Raw genomic sequence first — 19,322 nt, 5'->3', positions numbered from 1 at the left:
GCTGCTGCTTGTATCACTTGATGGTTAGTGAAGACAAGCAATTCCATGTGTTTTTCTTCTTTGTGCAGTTATAGTTTCTGAAATACTCATCATAGTAACTGAAATTTGGGTTTCCTTTGGTGGTTCTGGTGCAGATACTATACCTTGATGCGCTCGTTCATGATATCCCAGTAAGCAACTGCGTGATACGAGCAATGCATGGGACAGTGTGCTAATTGCCAAGGTGATCAAGAAGGACACGATCTCTCATGGTGTGTTTGGAAAATTACAAGTGAGTTCTCTTTGTTTTTTCCAACAGTGCCTTCTTTTTATGTTCTATTCATGTCTGCTCACTTTTTGGTAGTTGCATAAAAACTGTGATCAGTTGGCACAACAGTGCCTGTAGTTGCACAGCTTGTAGCTTTAACTTTGGCATCTGCACACATGTTCATTTTTAATTGGCACATCATCACTTTTAAGTTGCACAGTTTTACTTATCTTGTTGCACAGATGTGTGACATTAGTTGGTAGAAACTTTTTTTAGGTGCCCTGTGGGTTCCATAGTTTTTTGTCTTGTTCAGTTGCATATATGTATAATCCATTTGTCTACCCAGTATCTTGTTGTAGTTGCACAGGTTATAATGTTTGGTTTTCGTTCAACACACAAATCTGTTTTGATAACCTTGTTCTTTTCTTTTTCTCTTTTTTACATCAGCTTAAAGAGGAGTATAGGGGCACGGAGCAGACACCACTGTTTGGTGGTATTTTGCAAGCTGAAGCATTCGTGGCGTCGAAGTTACCAATAACCTACAATCCACAGGTTAGTCTTTTGCATACAGAAGTTTGGATCAGTTACCGACATTTTCTTTGGCTGGGATGTATGTTCAGTTGCACATATATGCTTTTTTAGTTGCACACATTCTTTGGACAGTCAATGTGTTTGTTTTGCAAACAATAACTTCAACTTGGTAGAATGGATGTTTAGTTTTGGCTACAATGCATGTTTAGTTGGCTAGAATCATGTTTTTAGTTGGCCAGAAAATGTGTCTTAGTCGGCTTGTTGTACACATCATGGTCAGTTACCGACATTTTCTTTTTTAAAAATGGTTTATAACTGAATCAGTACTGAATCTTTTTTTGTGCTGATGCAGAAAAAGGCAAAGATTGCCAAAGTGGTTAATGACCTGTGCAAGGCAGTAACTGAACAGGTTGGCACCTTCATCGAAGCAGTTGCCAAGATCGATGACGAGGAGCCGGATATTGATCCTTTCGTACAACAGCCATCAATGGGAACCGGGACGTCACGCCGTGCTCCAAAAAGAAAGAGACAAGTTACACCTATACAAGAAGAAGAGTTTGTTGAGGAGGAGTCAGAAGAAGATGAGGAAATGGAAGCAGCGCTAGATGTTGGAGATGACGAGGACACAGATGCGGATGAATCAGAGGAGGATAAAGATGAGGATGACAAAGAAGAAGATGCAGAGGAGGAGGAGTGTAACACCCATGATGCGGCTATATCTCCCACGTGTCGAGGCACGACTTAGAGGCATAACTGCATTGTGGTTTTGTTGCAAGAAGGGTCATCTTCACACAATCCCATGTAATGAACAAGAATGGGATAACGAGAGTTGGCTTACAATCGCCACTTCACACAATACATAAATATAATCCATACATCATCCAAAATACACACATAGACCGACTACGGTCAAGATCCAAATGAAAATAAGATAACCCCAAATGCTAGATCCCCGATTGTCCCAACTGGGCTCCACTACTGATCATCAGGAAAAGACACATAGTAACGACCACGTTCCTCGTCGAACTCCCACTTGAGGTCGATTGCGTCATCTGCACTGGCATCGTCAGCACCTGCAACTGTTTTGGTAGAATCTGTGAGTCACGAGGACTCAGCAATCTCACACCCGCGAGATCAAGACTATTTAAGCTTATAGGAAAGGATGGTGTAATGAGGTGGAGCTGCAGCAGGCACTAAGCATATATAGTGGCTAACATACGCAAAAGAGAGCGAGAAGAGAAGCAACGGAACGGTCGTCATCTAGTAATGACCAAGAAGTGATCCTGAACTCCTACTTACGTCATTCATAACTCAAACCGTGTTCACTTCCCGGACTCCGCCGAGAAGAGACCATCACGGCTACACACGCGGTTGATGTATTTTAATTAAGTCAAGTGACAAGTTCTCTACAACCGGACATTAACAAATTCCCATCTGCCTCATAACCGCGGGCACGGCTTTCGAAAGATAATACCCTGCAGGGGTGTCCCAACTTAGCCCATCATAAGCTCTCACGGTCAACGAAGGATAAACCTTCTCCCGGAAAGACCCGATCAGTCTCGGAATCCCGGTTTACAAGACATTTCGACAATGGTAAAACAAGACCAGCAAAGCCACCCGAATGTGCCGACAAATCCCGATAGGAGCTGCACATATCTCGTTCTCAGGGCACACCGGATGGGCAAGACGTCGGGTTGGCATAGACCCTGGTTGCCCAGGGGGCGCCGGACATCGCCCAGTTTGGGCCAGCACTCGAAGGAGCACTGGTCCGGGGGTTTAAATAAAGATGACCCTCGGGCTCGCGAAAACCCGGGGGAAAAGGCTTAGGTGGCAAATGTAAAACCAAGGTTGGGCCTTGCTGGAGGAGTTTTATTCAAGGCGAACTGTCAAGGGGGTCCCATAAATCACCCAACCGCGTAAGGAACGCAAACTCAAGGAACATAATACCGGTATGACAGAAACTAGGGCGGCAAGAGTGGAACAAAACACCAGGCATAAGGCCGAGCCTTCCACCCTTTACCAAATATATAGATGCATTAATATAATAAGAGATATTGTGATATCCCAACATATCCATGTTCCAACATGGAACAAACTTCAACTTCACCTACAACTAGCAACACTATAAGAAGGGCTGAGCAAAAGCGGTAACTTAGCTAGGAAAGGATGGTTAGAGGCTGTCATGGCAATATGGGAGGCATGATATAGCAAGTGGTAGGTAGCGCAGCATGGCAATAGAACGAACAACTAGCAAAGCAAAGATAGAAGTGATTTCGAGGGGTGGTCATCTTGCCTGCAAGGTTCTCAGAGTTGTCGAAAGCTTGATCCTCGTAAGCGTACTCAACAGGTTCCTCGTTCACGAACTCGTATCCCGGCTCTACCCAAGACAAGAACACAAGCAACGGAACCACAATCAATCACGAGAAATGCACAAGCAACATGATGCAAAACATGTATGATATGCAAGATATGATATGCGATGCATATGCGTGCTCCGGAAGGAAAATGATGAACAAGGCAGTAACTTGGCAAACCAAGCAAGCCACTGGAAAGATCAGATGATTTCGGTCGAAATCGATATAAAGATCACCGGAAACGGATGCACGGTTTGCAAATGGCAAGCAAAACAAGAATGACACGAATCTGCGATTAACAGCATGATAGCACTTAAAATGCAACAAGTAACAATGCTACAGCACCCCAACATAGCAGCAAAGCATATGGCAGCAATCTATAGGCGCTGCTTGACAAAATATGAACACTAAGCTACGGCTAGTTCACAACACAACAGGTTCAAACAGTCATGGCAAAAGTGCAAAAGATAACAGGTTCACAGACTTAGAGAAATTACTGGACATGGCAGAAACAGCATCAGTTAGCAATGTTCAGAGCACGAAATGAACATGCTACAGGAACTTAGCATGGCAAAACAAGGCATGGAAGTATTCCACTAAATGCATATGACAAAAATCCCTTACTGGCCCTAAGCCAAAAGGGATCAGAAGATATGATGGCAACCATGTAAACATAGCAAGTTCCGTTAACAGGTTTCAGACTTGGCAGAAAACAGAGCATGGCAGAAACAGACATTATGAGGGCATCTTGATGAGCTTGATGCACTCACCACAAAGCAATGCATGAAAAAACAAGCATACCTACAGCAAGATGGCAAGTTTATGAAGCTATCAATGGCAAGAGCAAATACATAGCATGTACGGATCAACTACAATAAGCTTGGCAAAATTGAATAACACGTAAACAATCTGCCAGAAATATTTTATAGCAAAAGAAGAGCAAGATTGAGTCATGCTATGGCAGTCCATAATTGCAAACAAGGGCATGAATGGATCTATTACAACAATATCTACAAAACATCCTTACTGAACCTCACCAAAATATTCATGGATCTCTCTGTAGCCACATGGATACATAGCAACAAAATAACAGCAGTCACAGACTTGGAGAAAATACTAAGTCTCTGAAATCAGAAACATTACGGAGCCTAGTTTGCATGCTTGTGCTAGTCACCACAGAGATCACAAAAATACATGGCATACACCACTGGAAAGATGGCATGGAATACAACAAAACACATGTAGAGCTCATGCCCATAAGATGCACAGATTAAATGCAACAAAAATAACAATTCTCCAAGTTCTGCTAAGTAACAGCAGATAACAGCAACTAGCACTCTTGCACCAGAGATTTGAGCATCAATATGGACTCAAATGAACATGGTGCAATGGAACAAAATGTAGAGCATCACGAGCCGAACATTTTGATATATTACACGCATGAAACTGAGCTATATGCAGAGAGTTATGATGCGATGAACATGGGCATGTACTGTAAGAATAAAAGACTTGGAGAATCGGGGGAAGAGGGAAAGTCAACCCGAGGGCTTCTCAGATCCGATCGGGGCTCGGGGCTGGAGCTGCTGCCGGCGTGATGGAGACGGCGGTGCGGCGGCCGGAGGAGAGGAGGAGAGGAGCTCGGGCGCGCGGTGGAGGGGCGTGGCGCCGGCGAGATCCGGCGGAGGCGGAGAGGCGACAGTAGGCGGCGGCGCACGGCGACCGGTGGCGGCGAACAGCGGGAACGGCGGCGGCGTTGGCGGCGGGGCCGGCCGGTGCGGGCAGCCGCGGGAGGAAGAAGGGGCGCGGGGCGCGGGCTGGAGGAGCGGGCTCGGGGGCCTCGCACGGGCCCCTGCGGGCCGGCGGCGATGTGGGCGCGGGGCGCCACGTGGCGGCGTCCCGTTGGCTGCGGGCGTCGGTGGAGAAATGTCCGGCCGGCGGCGGACGTGTCCGGCGGCGCGGAGGAGCGGGTTAGGGTTTGGACTGCGAACGTATTTCGGGAGGGATGCATATATATAGCTAGAGGGAGCTAGGGGACTCCAAATGGAGTGCGGTTTTCGCCCACACGATCGTGATCGAACGACCTAGAGCATGGAGATGACTTAGAGGGGTTTTGGGCTGTTTAGAGAGGGGTTTTGCTGCAACACACAAACGGACTTTGCGGATGCCCGGTTAACCGTTGGAGTACCAAACGATCTCCAAATGGAACGAAACTTGACCGGTGGTCTACCGGTGGTATACCAAGGCCACTTGGCAAGCCTCGGTCCATTCCGAGAGCGTTCAACACCCGCTCACGAAAAGAAAACAAGAGGGGTGCGCCGGAGGAGGTGGGAGTGCCGGATTGCAAAACGGACAACGGGGAAATGCTCGGATGCCAGAGACGAACACGTATGCAAATGCAAAGCACATGATGACATGATATGAGATGCATGACATGAACAAAAAGCAAAACGAAAGACAAAACCCGACCACGAAGGGAATATCATAACACATAGCCGGAAATGGCAAGAGTTGGGGTTACAAATATGGAAAGTTACATCCGGGGTGTTACAACACTCCACCACTACGAGAGGATCTCGTCCCGAGATCTAGGACTGAAGAACTCCGGATATTCGGAACGGAGATGGTCCTCGCGTTCCCAGGTGGCTTCTCGGTCGGAATGGTGCGACCACTTCACTTTCAGGAATTTGATTGACTTGTTGCGAGTCTTGCGCTCAGTTTCTTCAAGAATAGCAACGGGGTGCTCATGATAAGACAGATCTTCTTGGAGGTCAATCTCTTCGAAGTTGATGGTGCGCTCAGGCGTCTTGAAGCACTTGCGGAGCTGTGACACGTGGAACACATCGTGCACGTTCGCGAAGTTGGAAGGAAGCTCAAGTTGATAGGCGAGGTCGCCTCTTTTGCCAATGATCTTGAAAGGACCCACGTATCTAGGGGCAAGCTTCCCTTTGATACCGAAGCGACGAGTGCCTTTCATTGGAGAGACGCGGAGGTAGACATGGTCTCCGATCTCGAAAGCCACATCACGGTGCTTACTATCATAGTAACTCTTCTGGCGCGATTGCGCGGCTTTGAGATTATCACGGATGACTTTACACATTTCTTCAGCCTCTGTGATTAAGTCATTGCCAAGAAGTTGGCGTTCACCAGTCTCTGACCAATTGAGAGGAGTACGACACTTTCTGCCATAGAGAATCTCGAATGGGGCCTTGCCCGAACTCGCTTGGAAGCTGTTGTTGTAGGAGAATTCGGCATATGGAAGACAATCTTCCCATTTCATGCCAAAGGAAATGACACAAGCCCTGAGCATATCTTCAAGAATTTGATTGACTCGCTCGACTTGGCCACTAGTTTGAGGATGGAAAGCTGTACTGAAGCGAATGTTGGTGCCCATGGCCTTCTGGAAGGAGTCCCAGAACTTAGAAGTGAAGATGCTTCCACGATCTGAAGAAATCAATTGTGGAATGCCGTGCAAGGAGACAATCCTGGAGGTGTATAGCTCTGCCAACTGAGCTGCTGTGATAGATTCTTTGATTGGAAGGAAATGAGCCACTTTAGAAAGCTTGTCAATGACAACGAAGATAGCATCATTTCCACGCTTGGACTTGGGAAATCCAGTCACGAAGTCCATTTCGATATGATCAAACTTCCACTCTGGGATAGCAAGAGGTTGGAGGAGACCAGCTGGTCGTTGGTGTTCTGCTTTCACTCTTCGACAGACATCACATTCATTCACGAATTGAGCGATTTCTCGCTTCATTCGAGTCCACCAATACGACTGCTTGAGGTCATGGTACATCTTCGTACTTCCAGGATGAATGGAAAGAAGAGAATTGTGCGCGTCGTTCATTATGACTTTCCTTAGATCACCTTTAGGAACCACAATCCGGTCCTCGAAGAATAAAGTGTCTCTGTCATCAATGCGATAGCACTTGTATTTGGAAAGACCCTTGTCGATACCACGTTTCACCTTCTTCACCATGGTATCCAGGAGTTGTGCCTCACGAATTTGATCTTCCAAAGTAGGAGAGACTATGAGGTTGGCAAGAAAGCCTTGAGGAACAACTTGGAGATTCAGCTTGCGGAAAGCTTCACAAAGATCCGGTTGGAATGGCTTGAGAATTAAGCTGTTGCAATAAGCCTTCCTGCTCAAAGCATCTGCAATGACATTGGCCTTGCCTGGAGTATATTCAATACTCGGATTGTACTCTTGAATCATTTCGACCCATCGAGTCTGCCTAAGATTGAGGTTGGGCTGAGTGAAGATGTACTTGAGACTCTTGTGATCGGTGAATATGTCCACTTTTCTTCCCAACAAGAGATGTGTCCATGTTATTAATGCATGGACAACTGCCGCCAACTCAAGATCGTGAGTGGGGTAGTTCTTCTCATTGGGCTTCAATTGACGAGAGGTATAGGCCACAACTTTCTTCTCTTGCATTAACACAGCACCGAGACCTTGAAGAGAAGCATCACAGAAAACTTCAAATGGCTTGGATTCATCAGGAGGAGTTAAGACAGGAGCTATGACTAGTTTCTCTTTGAGAGTGTTGAAAGCAACGTCACACTCAGGAGACCAGACATACTTCACATGCTTCTGGAGGAGGTTGGAAAGAGGCTTTGCAATCTTAGAGAAATTCTCAATGAATCTTCGGCAATAGCTTGCAAGACCAAGAAAACTGCGAAGCTGCTTGACATTCTGAGGAGGTTCCCAATTCACAATTGCGGACACCTTCTCGGGATTAACAGCGATGCCCTTGGCAGAGATGATGTGACCAAGGTAAAGAACTTCATCAAGCCAAAACTCACATTTTGAGAACTTCGCATAGAATTGATACTCTCTGAGCTTGTCGAGCACCAATCGCAAATGTTTGGCATGATCCTTCTTATTCTTGGAGAAGACCAAGATATCATCGAGATACACCAGGACGAATTCATTGGTATAGGGGTTGAAGATGAAATTCATCATCCGAGAGAATGTTGGAGGAGCATTGACAAGGCCGAAAGACATGACAGTATATTCATAAGAACCAAAGCTTGTTCTGAATGCTGTCTTGGGAATATCTTCTTCACGAATGCGAATCTGATGATAACCCATACGAAGGTCAAGCTTGGAGAATACTTTAGCACCTTTGAGTTGCTCGAATAGCTCATTGATGTTGGGAAGTGGATACTTGTTCTTGATTGTCTTCTTGTTCAATGGACGGTAGTCGACACAAAGTCGGTCCGTGCCATCCTTCTTCTGGACAAAAAGAACACCACAACCCCATGGAGATGAACTCGGTCTGATCAAACCCAGACGCTCTTGTTCATCGAGCTGTTTCTTCAATTCCTTCAGCTCCTTGGGTCCAAGCTTGTATGGACGCTTGCAAACGGGTTCAGTGCCGGGCTCAAGATCGATAACGAACTCAACTGGCCGGTGAGGAGGCATACCCGGAAGCTCTTCTGGAAAGACATCTTGGTACTCACAAACGACTGGAATTTGAGAGATGGCATTCAATTCGCCCTTCTCATTGAGAGAAAATAACCGAATGGTTTCATCACGAGCGGCATAAATAATAACATCCTCAGAAGAGTGTGTCAATTGAATTTCCCTGGTAGCACAATCAAGTTGAGCCTCATGCTTAGAAAGCCAGTCCATCCCGAGAATAAGATCAATATCCGAGTCACCAAGAACCATTGGAGAAGATAGAAATTTATAGTTGCCCATCTTGATAGAAACATCTGGAGCCATCATTTTGGTATTCATGAATAATCCCGGAGAGGAAACCGCTATCGGCTTAGGTAGATCAACAGTATGCAAATTGTTCATGGATGCAAAAGGTCTTGATATGAAAGAAATAGATGCACCAGTATCAAACAAGACTTTTGCAGGAATATCATTAACAGGAAGATTACCCATTATCACATCAGTAGATTCCTCCGCTTGAGCTGCATTCATCATGTACACCTTTGCAGACTTGGGATTATGCTTGACCACTGCATTGCTGGAAGATCTGACAGGAGGAGGAGGCGGAAGACGCCTTTGGTTGAAGCACTTGTTAGCATAGTGACCTTTCTGCTGACACTTGTTGCAAGTCACCTCTAAGAGTGGACGATGATAAGGAGCATTCGACTTTGGAGCTTGATTCTGAGACTTGTTTTGATAGCCATAGTTGGAAGAGTGGGAAGATCCATGGCCACCTTTGTTCTTCTGCTGGTAAGGCTGACGAAATGGAGGAGGAGGCAACCAGAACTTCTGTTGCTTAGCAGCCACTAGTGAGGAAGAAGAAGACTGAACTGCGTCTCTGACTCTCTTCTTAGAAGCCTCACACTTGAGCTGAGCAGCCTCTTGCTTCAGTGCCATATTGTAGAATTGATCAAACTGAGTAGGCTCAACAAGAACGAGAGCTAACTCCAGATCCTCTCTAAGGCCACCTCTGAAATGATAGATCATGCTCTTTTCATCAGGAACGTCTTGTTTAGCGAAGCGAGCAAGTTTCTGAAACTGGATGTTGAATTGATACACAGACATGTTACCTTGCTTGAGATTGCGGAACTCCTCACGCTTGCTCTCAACAACACTTTGTGGAATGTGGTGCGCTTTGAAATCCCGACAGAAGTCAGTCCAAGTGATCACACGACCTCCTTTGGAATCTTTATATTGTTGATACCAATCAGCAGCTTGGTCCTTGAGTTGAAAAGAAGCGAACTTGACATAGTCCTCAGGCCTGACATTGCTACATTCAAAATGCTTATTGATGTCCATGAGCCAATCATCGGCATCCGTGGCCTCGGCACAGTAGCTGAAAGACTTGGGCTGATTTGCGAGAAACTGGTTGAGGGTAGCGAAATGAGGCTGATTGTTGCCTTGGCCTTGATTTCCTTGATTGCCTTGCCCTTGGGTGCGTTCTTGCAAGAGTTGCAGAATCATCTGAGCATTGGCGTTGGTGGCTGCCATGATAGCTTGCCATGCCTCCGGAGGCGGAGGTGGTGGCGGAGGGTTCGCTTGACTCCCATCATTGCATTCCGGATTCTGACGCGTTGGCGGAGCCATCCTGAAGAGGGTGGCATCCGTTAGCATCTTGATAGACAAATAGACAAGTAGAATCAACAGATAGAAATTGCAACATATAGTCTTCACAATAAACATTCGAACGAGGATGAACAAATGAATTCCATAGTAAATCATCACACTTTTATAAGTTGAGAAGCCACTTAAAAAAAGATATGGAATCAACATTTAACTTCGAAGCAACTCGGATACCACAATTAAAAAAAACAAAGTATTGGCTTGCAGAATAAGCCGGAACAAACATATGATATAGATTTCGTACGAAGTTTTCGTGGTGGGGCCCACACGGGCTCGATCGTACAACACCATCATGTACAAGGCAGTGCACATGACATACGAAGTGTCCCCGAGTCGGCATAGCCAAGGACTCTTTAAGACAATATGAGACCACTGTAAAACCAACCGTGGAAAGGCGGACCACTAGACGTCGAACCCCAATCTCATATCATGCGTCTGTCGGAAATATATCCTAAGAGCTACTTGAATTCCCACTTATAAACTCCCGAAACTTTCTGGTTATGCAATCTGGTGTTGGGGATACAGGGGACACAAAATATATCACCCAAACTAGCAATCCCTAGATCCAGCTGTATCCATCCGTCAACACATAACCAAGAAACCTTCGGAAATCGTGTACCTCAACCTTTGAAAAACATCCGTTATACGAGTTATGGCAATACTCCCGAACTCCCGCCCCAGTACTAGGTGGCGTCGAGGTGATCTCACCAACAACTGCATAAAAGAGATTTCGATGTCGGCGAAACTCAGGTATTCCAGAACTGCAACGATAAAATTCTGACGACAACACCTCGGAGCTCAACTCCCTGGGACACTGCCACAACCCCTAAATGTCAGGAGGCACCAAGAACAATGTTCTCGTCACAAAACCATCGGAACGATTCTAAGATACCCGCGTGATCCTAAATTTTTTTTAGTGAAATTTGAGGAGAGAAGAGTCAAAACTTCTACGTCAGGAGACCTCACCAGAGCGACGAAGGGACTGTGGAGTAAAAAGAATCCTACTCTCCGATATATATAATCCTAAGACTCAAAACATTTTTGTTCTAGACTCAACAACGCCAGCGATTCGATCAAGTAGGGGGCTCCTAAGTCGGGGATGGCTCTGATTACCAACTTGTAACGCCCATGATGCGGCTATATCTCCCATGTGTCGAGGCACGACTTAGAGGCATAACCGCATTGTGGTTTTGTTGCAAGAAGGGTCATCTTCACACAATCCCATGTAATGAACAAGAATGGGATAACGAGAGTTGGCTTACAATCGCCACTTCACACAATACATAAATATAATCCATACATCATCCAAAATACACACATAGACCGACTACGGTCAAGATCCAAATGAAAATAAGATAACCCCAAATGCTAGATCCCCGATTGTCCCAACTGGGCTCCACTACTGATCATCAGGAAAAGACACATAGTAACGACCACGTTCCTCGTCGAACTCCCACTTGAGGTCGATTGCGTCATCTGCACTGGCATCGTCGGCACCTGCAACTGTTTTGGTAGAATCTGTGAGTCACGAGGACTCAGCAATCTCACACCCGCGAGATCAAGACTATTTAAGCTTATAGGAAAGGATGGTGTAATGAGGAGGAGCTGCAGCAGGCACTAAGCATATATAGTGGCTAACATACGCAAAAGAGAGCGAGAAGAGAAGCAACGGAACGGTCGTCATCTAGTAATGACCAAGAAGTGATCCTGAACTCCTACTTACGTCATTCATAACTCAAGCCGTGTTCACTTCCCGGACTCCGCCGAGAAGAGACCATCACGGCTACACAAGCGGTTGATGTATTTTAATTAAGTCAAGTGACAAGTTCTCTACAACCGGACATTAACAAATTCCCATCTGCCTCATAACCGCGGGCATGGCTTTCGAAAGATATTACCCTGCAGGGGTGTCCCAACTTAGCCCATCATAAGCTCTCACGGTCAACGAAGGATAAACCTTCTCCCGGAAAGACCCGATCAGTCTCGGAATCCCGGTTTACAAGACATTTCGACAATGGTAAAACAAGACCAGCAAAGCCACCCGAATGTGCCGACAAATCCCGATAGGAGCTGCACATATCTCGTTCTCAGGGCACACCGGATGGGCAAGACGTCAGGTTGGCATAGACCCTGGTTGCCCACGGGGCGCCGGACATCGCCCAGTTTGGGCCAGCACTCGAAGGAGCACTGGTCCGGGGGTTTAAAATAAAGATGACCCTCGGGCTCGCGAAAACCCGGGGGAAAAGGCTTAGGTGGCAAATGGTAAAACCAAGGTTGGGCCTTGCTGGAGGAGTTTTATTCAAGGCGAACTGTCAAGGGGGTCCCATAAATCACCCAACCGCGTAAGGAACGCAAACTCAAGGAACATAATACCGGTATGACAGAAAATAGGGCGGCAAGAGTGGAACAAAACACCAGGCATAAGGCCGAGCCTTCCACCCTTTACCAAATATATATAGATGCATTAATAGAATAAGAGATATTGTGATATTCCAAAATATCCATGTTCCAACATGGAACAAACTTCAACTTCACCTGCAACTAGGAACGCTATAAGAAGGGCTGAGCAAAAGCGGTAACTTAGCCAAACAACGGTTTGCTAGGAAAGGATGGTTAGAGGCTGACATGGCAATATGGGAGGCATGATATAGCAAGTGGTAGGTAGCGCAGCATGGTAATAGAACGAACAACTACCAAAGCAAAGATAGAAGTGATTTCGAGGGGTGGTCATCTTGCCTGCAAGGTTCTCAGAGTTGTCGAAAGCTTGATCCTCGTAAGCGTACTCAACAGGTTCCTCGTTCACGAACTCGTATCCCGGCTCTACCCAAGACAAGAACACAAGCAATGGAACCACAATCAATCACGGGAAATGCACAAGCAACATGATGCAATACATGAATGATATGCAAGATATGATATGCGATGCATATGCGTGCTCCGGAAAGGAAAATGATGAACAAGGCAGTAACTTGGCAAACCAAGCATGCCACTGGAAAGATGAGATGATTTCGGTCGAAATCTAAATAAAGATCACCGGAAACGGATGCACGGTTTGCAAATGGCAAGCAAAACAAGAATGACACGAATCTGCAATTAACAACATGATAGCACTTTGAATGCAACAAGTAACAATGCTACAGCACTCCAACGTAGCAACAAAGCATATGTCAGTAATCTACAGGAGATGCTTGACAAAAGATGAACACTGAGCTACGGCTAGTTCACACCACAGCAAGTTCAAACAGTCATGGCAAAAGTGCAAAAGATAACAGGTTCACAGACTTGGAGAAATTACTGGACATGGCAGAAACAGCAGCAGATAGCAATGTTCAGAGCACGAAATGAACATGCTACCGGAACTTAACATGGCAAAACAAGGCATGGAAGTATTCTACTAAATGCATATGACAAAAATCCCTTACTGACCCTAACCCAAAAAGGATCAGAAGATATGATGGCAACCATGTAAACATAGCAAGTTCCGTTAACAGGTTTCAGACTAGCAGAAAACAGAGCATGGCAGAAACAATAATATGAAGGCATCTTTGTGAGCTTGATGCACTCACCATAAAGCAATGCATGACAAAACAAGCATTCCTACAGCAAGATGGCAAGTTTATGAAGCTATCCAAGGCAAGAGCAAGTACATAGCATGTATGAAACAACTACAACAAGCTTGGCAAAATTGAATATCATGTTAAGAATCTGCAAGAAATATTTTCTAGCAAAAGTAGAGCAAGATTGAGTCATGCTATGGCACTCCATAATTGCAACCAAGGGCATGAATGGATCAACTACAACAATATCTACAAAACATCCTTACTGTATATCTCCAAAAGAAGCATAGATCTCTCTGTAGACACATGGATACATGACAACAAAATAACAGCAGTCACAGACTTGGAGAAAATACTAAGTCTCTGAAATCAGAAACATTACGGAGCCTAGTTTGCATGCTTGTGATAGTCACCACAGAGATCACAAAAATACATGGCATACACCTCTGGAAAGATGGCATGGCATACAACAAAACACATGTAGAGCTCATGCCCATAAGATGCACAGATTAAATGCAACAAAAATAACAATTCTCCAAGTTCTGCTAAGTAACAGCAGATAACAGCAACTAGCACTCTTGCACCAGATATTTGGGCATCAAGATGGACTCAAATGAACATGATGCAATGGAACAAAATGTAGGGCATCACGAGACAAACATTTCGATATATTACACGCACGAAACGGAGCTATATGCAGAGAGTTATGATGCGATGAACATGGGCATGTACTGTAAGAATAAAAGACTTGGAGAATCGGGGGAAGAGGGAAAGTCAACCCGAGGGCTTCTCAGATCTGATCGGGGCTCGGGGCTGGAGCTGCTGCCGGCGTGATGGAGACGGCGGCGCGGCGGCCGGAGGAGAGGAGAAGAGGAGCTCGGGCGCACGGTGGAGGGGCGTGGCTTCGGCGAGATTCGACGGAGGCGGAGAGGCGACAGGAGGTGGTGGCGCACGGCGACCGGTGGCGGCGAACAGCGGGAACGACGGCGGCGATGGCGGCGGGGCCGGCCGGTGCGGGCAGCCGCGGGAGGAAGAAGGGGCGCGGGGCGCGGGCTGGAGGAGCGGGCTCGGGGGGCCTCGCACGGGCCCCTGCGGGGCGGCGGCGATGTGGGCGCGGGGCGCCACGTGGCGACATCCCATTGGCTGCGGGCGTCGGTGGAGAAATGTCCGGCCGGCGGCGGACGTGTCCGGCGGCGCGGAGGAGCGGGTTAGGGTTTGGACTGCGAACGTATTTCGGGAGGGATGCATATATATAGCTAGAGGGAGCTAGGGGACTCCAAATGGAGTGCGGTTTTCGCCCACACAATCGTGATCGAACGACCTAGAGCATGGAGATGACTTAGAGGGGTTTTGGGCTGTTTAGAGAGGGGTTTTGCTGCAATACACAAACGAACTTTGCGGATGCCCGCTTAACCGTTGGAGTACCAAACGACCTCCAAATGGAACGAAATTTGACCGGTGGTATACCAAGGCCACTTGGCAAGCCTCGGTCCATTCCGAGAGCGTTCAACACCCGCTCACAAAAAGAAAACAAGAGGGGTGCGCCGGAGGAGGTGGGAGTGCCGGATTGCAAAACGGACAACGGGGAAAATGCTCGGATGCAAGAGACGAACACGTATGCTAATGCAAAGCACATGATGACATGATATGAGATGCATGACATGAACAAAAAGCAAAACGAAAGACAAAAACCTGACCACGAAGGGAATATCATAACACATAGCCAAAAATGGCAAGAGTTGGGGTTACCAATATGGAAAGTTACATCCGGGGTGTTACAAGGAGGAGGAGGAGGAGGAGGAGGAGGGGGAGGAGGAGGGGAGGAGGAGGAGGAAGAAGAGGAGAAAGAAGAGGAGGACAAAGAAGAAGAGGACAAGGGAGAGGAGGAGGAGGACAAGGAAGAAGATAGTGAGGCAGAGGAGGAGGAAGAAGAAGATGAGGCCTAAGAGGGGGACAGAGACAAATGTGCAGCAGTTGATGGCAGTGAGGGGGAAGGAGATGACGATGAAGAAGACGAGGATGTTGATGGTGATGATCAAGGGGGATCCAATGGAGGCAGTGACAACAGCGATGACGATGATGACAATGCCCCTGGATCTGGTGGTATAGGCGGCAACACATCCAGGAGGACTAGCAGCTCTGCCAACCCTGCCAGTAGCAGCAATTCATTGAGCAGCAGGAGCACACTGCAGATGTTGATTGACAAAACTTGCTGGAAAGACAAGGATTTGCTGAAGTCAAAGAAAAATGACGAAGCAGAGTCTCAGGGGAGCATTGATATGTTCAAGCTGTGCAACTTGAAGACAGCTTTGCCAACCACTTTTCCCGTGCCAGATTTTAGTGACAAAGAGATGTGTGAGAACATCAACTTTGCCATTGATCAGAAGATGTTCTTATCAAGTGAGGCTGAAAAGAATCAAATTGACATGGAGGAAGCAGGAAAGGGTCTTGACTGGGTTCGTTCAAAGAAAAAATACAAGGAATATTTGAAGCAGCTTCCAGATATAAGCTCCAGCAAGAGCAAGGCAGCATCCGTGGCAAACCCTCATGTGGTCCAGAAGTGCAAAGCAGTTTCAATGAAGAAGAATCTGGAGTTGCCTCAAACCAAGGAGAAGATGGTGAGGGCAGATGCTGAAATAAATGTGGTCAAGGAAGTTGTGGTTCCAACTGATATGCCAACTGTAGTGAGCAGAGAGCCAACCACCACTCAAGATGTGACAACAATGCATGTTGAGCCTACAACCATCACAGAGTTCAACAGATCAAGGGGAAGACTCCTCTTTCAGCAGTCCCACCTAAACCAGCTAAGCAGCAAAAGATTGTCAAGTTTGCCAAGAGCACAAAGGGGGAACAGGGCACAAAAGGTGTGGGGTTCAGACACGAGACGTAACTACGTGCCACAGCCATCGATGCAGAGGTACGAAGTTCTGCTAGATTGCTGCCAACTCATACTGGAAAGATGCCAACTGCAGATACTAGTGTACCAACTGATGTGTCAGTTAGTAGTGTGGTCATAGTCAAAACCACCGCCACTGCTCAGGAAGGCACCACTGCAACTGCAAGCCCCAAGGTGCCAACTCATATAGATACTTCAATGCCAAACACGAAAGGAGGTGACCAAACTGCCAAAGTGCCGTCTCCAAGAGCTAGCACACAACAGTCAAGCAAGCCTGCATCACCAAGAGCTGACTTTCAGCACTCATTAACACAAGAGGAGGTGTTCAACATTGTAAGTAGGTGCAAGCCACCTAGGCCACCAACTACAACACTATTGCGAACCAAGTCAGTGAATGATGCACCTGTGTTTGTGCCGCAAGGAGATGCACTGGGCCTTCAACCCATATGAAGATCAAACTCTTACAGCTATCATGGTGACGGGTTCTGCGATGCACCATCTTTTGACCTGGGAATAGATGGTGATGCTAAGACTGCTCCAGCACCTGCTCCAACAGCACAAACAGGGGAAGCCAGTGCGGTTGTCATAGATGAGGGTGAGTTGGACCCAACGGCTGTGAATGAAGGATGCGCTGCTGCTGATGCTGGCAAGGGAATAGCTCAAGAGCCAGATGTTGGATCACCAGACAGTTGCCACACCCCAATATGCGCAGAACCAACAGTTGACACGAGCAGCTCTTTAGGACCACCTGTTGCACGAAGACAGAGGAGGGTAATAAGGCTCGCAGCATCTCAAAGGTCTCCATTCATTGATTACAACAAGAAGAAGACGTTCAACTCCAATGAGGTAGTCAACAAGCTTTATGCCGCCCTCTTGTATTGGGTCAGGCATCACCCATGAGCAAGTGATGAAGCTACCAGGTAAACCAACTCCCCACAGCCTACATACATATGTTTTTCAGTTGCACAGGACCACCCACTTAGTTGCACAGAAAGCAGAGCATATTGCACAGAACAGGGCTTTTAGTTGCACACTGTTTTTTTAATACACATTTTTATGTTGTTGTGGCCCTTCAAGCTAACTGGTCTTTTATTTCTTTAAAAAAATCAGCCCTGAGATAATCAGGTATTGTGCTTTCCACATTTCTTTGAAGGAGTTAGTTGATTCCATGAAGCCGGTTCAATGGCTGTCATGGATAACTTACCAGAAGGGTCAAAGAAGGTCGTTATGCCACTGAGGTTTTCTGTAAGTTTTTTCAAAACCTTTTTTACCCTCATCTTGTTTGTAGCACTTTTGTTGACCAATTGAGGGAGTCCTTTCATCTAGTAAGGAGTTTGAGGCATGCTTATAATCTCTGCAGATCAATTTACAGCAAGGGATCCACAATGTGAGTGAGATAAACAAGAAGTTTGATTACAAGAACCGTCTCAACAAGCAAAACTTGGTGAGTGCTGTGCCCACATGATCCATCTCTTTAGTTGGCACCCATAGCATGTTCAGTTGCACATGACACATCTGTTAGTTGGCAAATACTTTGTTGCAACCTGTTTTTAACTTCACCATTTCTTTACTGGTTTTCTTTACCTACAGCGTGTATCTGCGTCTGAATCGTTCATGTGTGCAGGTCATGCTGCCAGTGCTTGAGTGCGCTGATATAAACGATAAGGAGGGAGGGAGGAATTATTGGGTCTTCAATGTCAACTTGAGGAGCGGACGTTTCGAAGTTCTTGATTCAAGCAGGAAGCTGGACAACATTGAGCTGATGAACACTACATCTACCATCGCGGGGGCAGTACGCCAGCTATGGAGGAAGCATTACCAAAAGTTCAGCATCGAGCACTTCCAGATTATTAACATTGACGTACCGAAGCAGCACGACAAGTAAGACAAGAAGCATGGCATTCTTCTCAATTTTTTACCATCAATCTGTTGTTTTTAAAATTTTCTACATGTACAATCTATAGTTTTTTAAGACACACAACTAGTTTGCAATCTGTTTTTCATTTTTATGAGTTTCTCATGGATTATCTAGTCAGTTGCACAGTGGAACATCAGTAGTTGCACAGTGGCACATAAGTAGTTGCACAGTTCCACATAGTACATTATATTTTTTGGTGTTAAATTTTTGTGACAAATTTTCTTTTTTGCCCACCGCAGCAATGAGTGTGGGCTGTTCGCACTGCTTAACGCCACTGAGTGGAACGGTAGCCAACTGCCCAACTACGAACCCAAGGAAGTACTCAACATCAGGAAGAAGATGGCATATGATTGGGTCACCAGCACGCACAACTCCCCATGGAGGAAGTTGCTCGGATATGACAAGGACTAGGTCAGCACTCTTTTTAATCTCTGCCCCATGGAGGAAGTTGCTGGTTTGCACAATTTTTGAGCAGATTTTGTAGTTGCACACTAGTAGTAATTCCGTTTGCAACTCAATGTCATCACTTTTGTTGACACATTAGGAGCACTGGACATACAATTGTTCAACAACTAAATATTTAACCATTTGCCAACAAAGGCACAAATAGCAACCATTTTTACACAGTGCATGAACTAATTCAAGGAAACCAAATTAGAGAAGAGAAAGCATAGATGCTGGATGTGTCCACTTGGTCCCAACATTGCTCAAAAACCATCAATCTTTTCCTTTTTGTCAGAAAGATACAAA

Source organism: Triticum aestivum, chromosome 3D, assembly GCF_018294505.1.
Source record: "Triticum aestivum cultivar Chinese Spring chromosome 3D, IWGSC CS RefSeq v2.1, whole genome shotgun sequence".
Taxonomy (NCBI): Eukaryota; Viridiplantae; Streptophyta; class Magnoliopsida; order Poales; family Poaceae; genus Triticum; species Triticum aestivum.
This window is presented reverse-complemented; position numbering follows the sequence as displayed.